This window comes from Octodon degus, unplaced genomic scaffold (assembly GCF_000260255.1).
Source record: "Octodon degus isolate 3935 unplaced genomic scaffold, OctDeg1.0 scaffold00288, whole genome shotgun sequence".
Taxonomy (NCBI): Eukaryota; Metazoa; Chordata; class Mammalia; order Rodentia; family Octodontidae; genus Octodon; species Octodon degus.
The window spans coordinates 419,729-427,549 of NW_004524864.1; the positions used below are offsets into that span (position 1 = coordinate 419,729).

The 7,821-nt window shown below is 46.5% G+C and overlaps 1 pseudogene; it reads left to right on the forward strand.

Annotated features, from left to right (window-relative positions):
* The first annotated feature begins 2,948 nt into the window (after positions 1-2,948).
* LOC101568261 lies at positions 2,949-3,424 on the forward strand (annotated as a pseudogene).
* The last annotated feature ends 4,397 nt before the right edge of the window (positions 3,425-7,821 follow it).

The window sequence follows — 7,821 nt, forward strand, 5'->3', positions numbered from 1 at the left end:
CACCAAAAAAAAAAAAAAAGTTTAAAAAGCTCCAGAGCAGGTTAAAACACAGAGTAATCACAGTAGCTGAGCCCCACAAGGTCCCACGGGGCCGCAGTCACACTGGCAAGGGCTGCAGTGCACACACGAACATCTAACCACTGTAGCCTCAGTAAATAAGCCCAGATGAGATGTCAGATATGTCAGTGGGAGTGGGATCCAGAGAGCTGAGAAGTGGCCGTGAGCAGCAAGACTGTGCACCTCACTCTGTAGCCCTGGCTGACCTCGAATTTGCAGCAATCCTCCTGCCTCAGCCTCCCAAATGATGGGATTACAGGGGACGCCACCACACCCGGCCTCATCTCTTGAGATTCTGCTGTTTCACCAAGCCATGATCCGTGTGATGATCAAAATCTTACTGGATTTTTTGAGTCAAGACAGGTCTTACTGTGTAGCCTAGGTTGGCCTTGAATTCTGGGAAATCTTCTTGCCTCAGCTTCCCCAAGTGCTGGGATTATAGGCATTTCACCAAGCTATTCCATTTCAGTGAGTGACAGCTCCAACTTCTGTGAGGCCAAAATATTAAAGCTATTTCTGTTGAGCAAGTCTTTGAAATGTACCTAGGATCCAGCTGCTTCTTTTAAGTGTTCTTTCCCATATGCTTCTCTTTTTCCCTGCTGATGAGTGAGATTTTGTTCATCACATGGACCATGGCTTGGTAAAACAGCAGAATCTCGAGAGATGAGGCCAGGTGTGATGGCGTTCCCTGTAATCCCAGTATTTAGGAGGCTGAGGCAGGAGACTGCCGCAAGTTCAAGGTCAGCCTCGGTTACAATGTGAGTACAGGGCCTACAGGGTCTCACTACATAGATGGGACTCATAGTGATCTTCCTGTTTTCAGCCTCATGGGGTCATAAGTTCGATTCCTGGTACCAAAAAAATAGAATGAAATGGCTGCTGATGGGGCTCAGTGAGAAGGCCCTGGGTTCACTCTCCAGTAACACACACACCCTAAAAAGGACACAACTTGAGACTCGAGAAGTGGAAAAAGTCCTAACTCAGAGGCTCCCAGCAAGTTCCAGGTGGGGCAGAAGGACAGCTGGGGGTAGGGGGAGCCCAAGGAGAAAAACTGGGCAGGGCTTCCACTTGGTGGAATAATTCTTAGGGCTGTTATTTTGGGTGTGGAGTGAGCCTAGGCCTTGTGGGTGCTGGACTCCCTCCAGGCCACAGGGGACTTGTGCTGCAAAACTCCTTCCATGGTTGAGACCATGGCCTGCCCCACGGTCCCTGAAGGGATGGCGCCTTGTGCCAACAGGGCAGGAGCCTTCTCCACACTTCGGTAACTGCATTCCTCTGTACCTCCCTAGGGGTCCTTGAAACACTAAGCTGACTTCAGTGTGACACCAGTGGAAAGTCACACAGAAGAGCTGACTGGGTCCAAGGGAGAGCCCTTGCCCACCTCATGGAAGGGTCCTATCCATGTCCCCGCCAAGCAAATCCAAACAATGGATGCCCTCTGCCCCATCCCAAAGTGGAAAGTTCAATGACCACCTCTGCAGTCTTTTTCTTTTTTAATGTATTTGGTACAAAGTCTCAATATACAGTTTGGACTCTAGTAATCCTGCTGTTTTCAGCCTTCCCGGCACTGGGATTATAGGTATGCACCACCACGCTTGGATTGGTGGCCAGCTCAGTGCTCTCAGAGGCAGGGCCAGTGTGGCATGCGGTGCCAAGGATCAAAGCCCAGTCCCTGCACTTGTCTACTCAGGCACTTAGTCCACTGAGCTCCCTGGCCCTCACCTTGGCAGTCTTTAATCTTTTACTTTTTTAAATTTAAATTTATTTATTAGGCTGGGGAGATGGATCAGTGGAATAAGCACTTCCCTGGCAAACGCAAGGGCCTGAGTTCAATCCCCGGTTCTGCAAAAAATAAATAAATAATGATAATAATAACAACAAATTATTTATTTATTTTGAGCCAGGGTCTGTCTACATAGCCTAGACTGGCCTTTTTTTTTTTTTTTTTGCAACTGGGGATTGAACTCAGGCCCTTGTGCTTGCCAGGGAAGCACTTATTCTATTGAGCCATCTCCCTGGCCCCAGGTGGGCCTTGGACTCACTATGTGACCCTGACTGCCTCAAACTCAAGAGTATCCTCCTGCCTCAGCCTCCTAAGTACTGAGATTACAGGTGTGTGCCACCGTGCCCAGCTCCCCTACCTTTAATTTTTTTTTTTTTAACTTCCTGGCTGAGATAATGACCCACAGGTTATGGGATGCTGTCACACTCGGTGCAGCTTTTCCCAAAGCAGTCCCAGTCTAGCTACCTGAGTGCTGGCCAAGAGTAGACATTCTGGGGCTGGGCACCTGGTAAATCTGAATCTCTGTTCCTACGAAGTTTTGAGCTTTAGCTAGATGTGGTGGTGCACTCCTGTAATGCCCGCTACTTCATGGCTAAGGCAGGAGGACCTTAAATTGGAGGCTAACCTGGCCTACCTGGTGAGAATTTGTCTCAAAAAATAGCAAGATAAAAAATAATAATAAGATAAAAATAATAATAAGGGGTTGGTGAGATATCTCAGCAGACTAAACACCTGCTTCGGCAAGTTCAGGGACCGGGGTTCAATCCCCAGCACCACATTCCAGGTGTGGTGGTGCACACCTGTAACCCCAGGACTTGGGAGGCTGAAAACAGGAGAATCACTAGAGTAGGAGCTGCCGAGTGAAACCCTGTGCCAAATACAAAATGAAGAGGAGGAGGAGGGGGAGGAGGAGGAGCCTCATGTAGTGGCACACACCTGTAATCCCAGCACTAGGGCGGGAGGATTGCTAAGAGTTTGAGGCCAGTCTGGGCTTGAGGCCATTCTGGGCTACAAAGTGAGTTGAAGGCCAGCCTGAACTGCATAACAAAACATTATCTCAAAAAGGCAAAGAAGGCTTTTGTGGACACAGAGTAGTGGTGTGTTGAAGATGCCTCATGGAAGCCAAAGCCGCCGCACTTCCAGCGTTCCCTCTCCGGCCAGCCGGGCCCCCCAGATGCGAGCTGCACTCCGGCCAGCACCGAGACCGGCCCCTACGGCCCCGACCCCGGTAGTGGCCCCGCTTTCTTCTGTGGGCTCACCTGCTGCTGCGCCCTGGCAACCTGGTCTGATGGCGCAGATGGCCAGCACCGCAGCAGGTGTGGCTGTGGGCTCTGCCGTGGGGCACACTCTGGGCCACACCATCACTGGTGGCTTCAGTGGCAGAGGCAGCGGCAGTCCACTAAGCCCGACATCACTCATCAGGAGCTTCAGGGGGCTCAGCTGCAGCAGCAGGAGACCGGGGCTCCCTGCTACTTGGAGATCAAGCAGTTTCTGGAGTTTGCGCAGAACCAGCCTGATGTGAAGCTCTGCGAAGGTTTCAACGAAGGGCTGAGGCAGTGCAGGAGGACAAACGGCCCCCTCTAAGCAGGAGGCGGACCCTGAAGAACTGGAAAGCCCACCGACCAAATTACCTTAGCATAAATGTTACTAATACAAGAATTGTAGGGGCCGGGGAGATGGCTCAGTGGAATAAACGCTTCCCTGGCAAGGGCAAGAGCCTGAGTTCCATCCCTGGTTCTGCCAAACTCCCTGGTTCTGCCAAACTCCCTGGTTCTGCCAAACTCCCTGTAGCTTCAGCACGGCCACAGAAGAAGGTGTTCCCACCACACAGGTGGACTACACTTGGGACATGTGTGGCCTCCATAAGCTAGCTGTTTTGATGTTACTAATTTGAATAAAGTGATTTGTGGTCTTTGCCCAAAAAAAAGGCAAAGAATATTTATTATTATTAATTATTATTATTATTATTATTATTATTATTATTATTATTTTGAACCAGTGATGAACTCATGACCTTGCGCTGGCCAGGAAGGCACTTGTGCCTCTGAGCTACATCCCCAGCAATACCACGACTACTACGACTACTACTACTACTATTACTACTTACTAGTAGTACTTTTTTTTTTTTTTTTTTTTTTTGTGGAACCAGGGATTGAACTCAGGCCCTTGGACGTGCCAGGCAAGCCCTTATTCTACTGAGCTATCTCCCCGGCCCTACTAGTACTACTATTAAATAAGATGAAATCAAGTGAGGATATTGGTGAAACCCTGGGTTCAATTTTTGGTACCAAAAAAGATTGATCCTTAAACTCTAGAAGTACTGTTCTGCAATATAGTTCTTGGTCGTAGGGATAAAAATCACTGTTTATTTGTTTAATGAATTGGTTCCACGAGGTAACATACTGAGATTCGCACAGCTGGGGAACTGTGCCCAAGTCTGTCAACAGCAAAAGACAAAGCCCTCTGCTTGGTCCGAGGCTCAGCTCGGGTCTGGCTCATCTTTCCTGAAGGCTTCAAGCATTCAAACAGAGTTAATATTTGTACTGCAAGGAGTTCCAGTAGGAGGCTCAGAGAGCAGAGAAAGACCTGAATGTCAAAAGCAGCCCTGGCGCAAGGAGAAAAAAACAAAAAAAAAAAACAAAAAAAACAGCAAAAGAAAGAAAGAAACAAAGCAGCTCGCTTGACTGGCAAATGCAAGGATCTGAGTTCAATCCCCGGTTCTGCCAAAAAAAAAAAAAGAAAAAGAAAAAAGAGAAACAAAGCAGCAGCTCGGGCCCTGAGCAAGGCCATTGTTCCAGGCCTGGGTCCCACCCAGCCCAGCTGCCTGGCCAGCACCCTGCCTCCAGGGCTCCAACCCCGGGGAGGCCACTTCCTCCTGCTCATGCTGTTCTGCCCCAGGGCTGGGAAGTATACTCACAAAGGCTTATGGGGGTTAGCAAACAAAACGGTGCTGTGGGGTCTTTGGGGAGGAGCTGGGGGCTCCTGGGCACGGGGTCTAGCTGTGCAGCTCACTGCAGTCCTTCTGCCTCGGCCTCCCCAGCGCTAGGATCTCGAGGGGAGTTAGGATGGTGATGTGGCTGGAAAGAGGAAGGGAAAAAACTAGCTCCTCAGCCCATCCTTCTTATGTTGACCTTTAGCTGTTGCTCTAATTCTATGATGTAAGAAAATAAACACACACACACACACACACAAAAAAAAAAAGAAAATAGGGCTGGGGAGATGGCTCAGCGGAATAAGTGCTTCCCTGGCAAGCACAAGGACCTGAGTTCAATCCCCGGTTCCACCAAAAAAAAAAAAAAAGGAAAAAAGAAAATAAAGGCACAGACCCCAATAAGCGCTGAATCCAAATGTTACACTTGGCCATCTTGCTTTCCATCTCTCTTTTTTATACTTTTTTGAGATAGAGTCTCATTATGTAGTTTAGGCTGGCCTTGAACTTAACTACACAGCCCAAGCTGGCTCAATCCCCCTGTCTCAGCCTGCTGAATGCTAGGATTATAGGCATGTGACAACACATCTGGAACGAAAGAGTAAGGTTTTTTGTTGTTGTTGTTGTGGTACTGGCATATGAACTCAGGGCCTTGTGCGTGCTAGGCAAGCATTCTACCACCGAGTTGCTCTCCCAGCCCAGATAAGTTTTAGACTTATGGCTGGAGATGGAGCTCAGTGGTAGAGCACATACCTGGAAAGCGGTAGGCCCTGGGTTCAATCCTCAGTCCTGCAAATATAAAAGAAATAAATATATAAAAGTAGTAAAAAGGGCTGGGGAGATGGCTCAAGGGAATGGACGCTTCCCGGCAAGCGCAAGGGTCTGAGTTCAATCCCCAGTTCCGCCAAAAAAAAAAAAAAAAAAAAAAAAAAAGTAATAAAAGCCAGGCTGGATGTGGTGGCACAACTCTGTGAACTCAGCACTCAGGACGATTGCTCTGAGGCTCTGAGGGGCCAGCCTGGGCTATGTAGTGAGTTCGAGGCCAGCCTGAACTTTATAGTGAGACTCTGTGTCAAAAAACAAAGAAAGAAAAAAACAACAACAAAGAAAGAGAGAAACAAAGAAAGGGAAAGGAATAACAAAACAAAAAACAGATTAGAGTCCAGGGAGATGGCTCAGTAGAATAAGTGCTTCCCTACAAGTGCAAGGGCCTGAGCTCAATTCCAGGTTCCGAGAGGAAAAAAAAAAAAATTAAAACCAAATGAATTTAGGCATATGTTCTCATCTTTTTCTTTTGTCTTTTTTTTTTGTACCGGGGATTGAACTCAGGACCTTGCATTTGCCAGGCAAGCGTTTATTCTACTGAGCTATTGCCCTGGCCCGTCATTCCTGGCCCGTCATTCTTTATTCTTTATTATTTAATTGTATGTATTTGGTATAAGGTCTCACTATGCAACTCAGACTAGTAGTGATCCGCTGCATGATGAGCTACTCCATAGCCCCTCTTCTTCTTTTTCTTTTTTAATTGAACTCAGGCCATTGTGCTTCACAGGCAAGCACTTATTCTACTGAGCTATTGCCCTGGCCCGTCATTCCTGGCCCGTCATTCTTTATTCTTTATTATTTAATTGTATGTATTTGGTATAAGGTCTCACTATGCAACTCAGACTAGTAGTGATCCGCTGCATGATGAGCTACTCCATAGCCCCTCTTCTTCTTTTTCTTTTTTAATTGAACTCAGGCCATTGTGCTTCACAGGCAAGCACTTATTCTACTGAGCTATTTCCCCAGCTCTCCCTCTTTTTTTTTCTTTTGACTTAGCTTTTTCAAACACTATAAAAAATGCTTCTTTTGGGGGGCTGGGGAGATGGCTCAGTGGAATAAGCACTTCCCTGGCAAGTGTAAAGGCCTGAGTTCAGTCCCCTGAGTTCAATCCCTGGTTCTACAAAAAACAAAAACAAAAACTGCTTCCTTAAAGGGCCAGCCAAAAATAAATAAATAAATAAATGGCCAGCCAAAAAGCTCAGAGGATTAAAGTGCCTACAAGCAGGCACAGGGGCCAGGGGTTCAATCCCAAGGCCTGCCATGCTGGCCCTGCCCCAGGGCCACACTGAGATAGCAATGGAGACTGGGTGTGGTGGAGTGTACCCCTAATCCCAACTCTTGGGAGGCTGCAAACAGACGGATCACTACGAGTTCGATCTAGTAGTGAGACCAGGAACACCCTGTAGACCCTTCGCTAAAATACTAAAAAAAAAAAAAAAAAAAAGTCCAGTTGGCTAGTTCTCAATACATATTTTTTTCTCCATAAAAATAAATAAATAAATAAAAGACAGGGTCAAGATGGACATAGTGGTGCACTCCTGTAATCCCACTTCGTAGCCCAGGCTTGTCTTGAACTCGAAGTGATCCTTCTGTTTGAGCCTCTCCAGTGTTGGGATTACAGGCATATGCACTACATCTGACCTGTCTCTGTCATTTTTGATTTTTGATTTTTGTTATTAAAAAGCCTTTATTGGGTTATATTCACTTTGTTCTCTCACCAAAATTAAAAGAAAAAATAAAGACAAAAGATAAAAATGAGAAATCAAATAGGAGCCCCTTGAGATCTCATAAAACTATAAACTAAATCTGCTACTTAGCCGTGAAATGTCAGGATTTTCAGATTTGTATATAAAAATTTCTGGAATTTATTTATTTATTTTTTATTTTTTGGGGGAGGGGGCCGAACCTGGGATTGAACTCAGGCCAATGTGCTTGCCAGGGAAGCGCTTATTCTACTGAGCCATCTCCCCAGCCCAATTTCTGGAATTTAGATAGATGTTTCTCCCACTCTTTACAAATCTCACAACTCAATGTAAAGTTATGCTATCGGGTATTTGTATATGAAAAAATGTTTTGTTGTAAACAAAGGTGAGAGACCATGAATAAAATGTTCGTGTTCCTCGCGGCATGACCTCAGCACATATGAATTCTTTTTTTTTTGCAGAACTGGGGATTGAATGAAGGCCCTTGCACTTGCCAGGCAATCACTTCCACCAAAAAAAAAAAA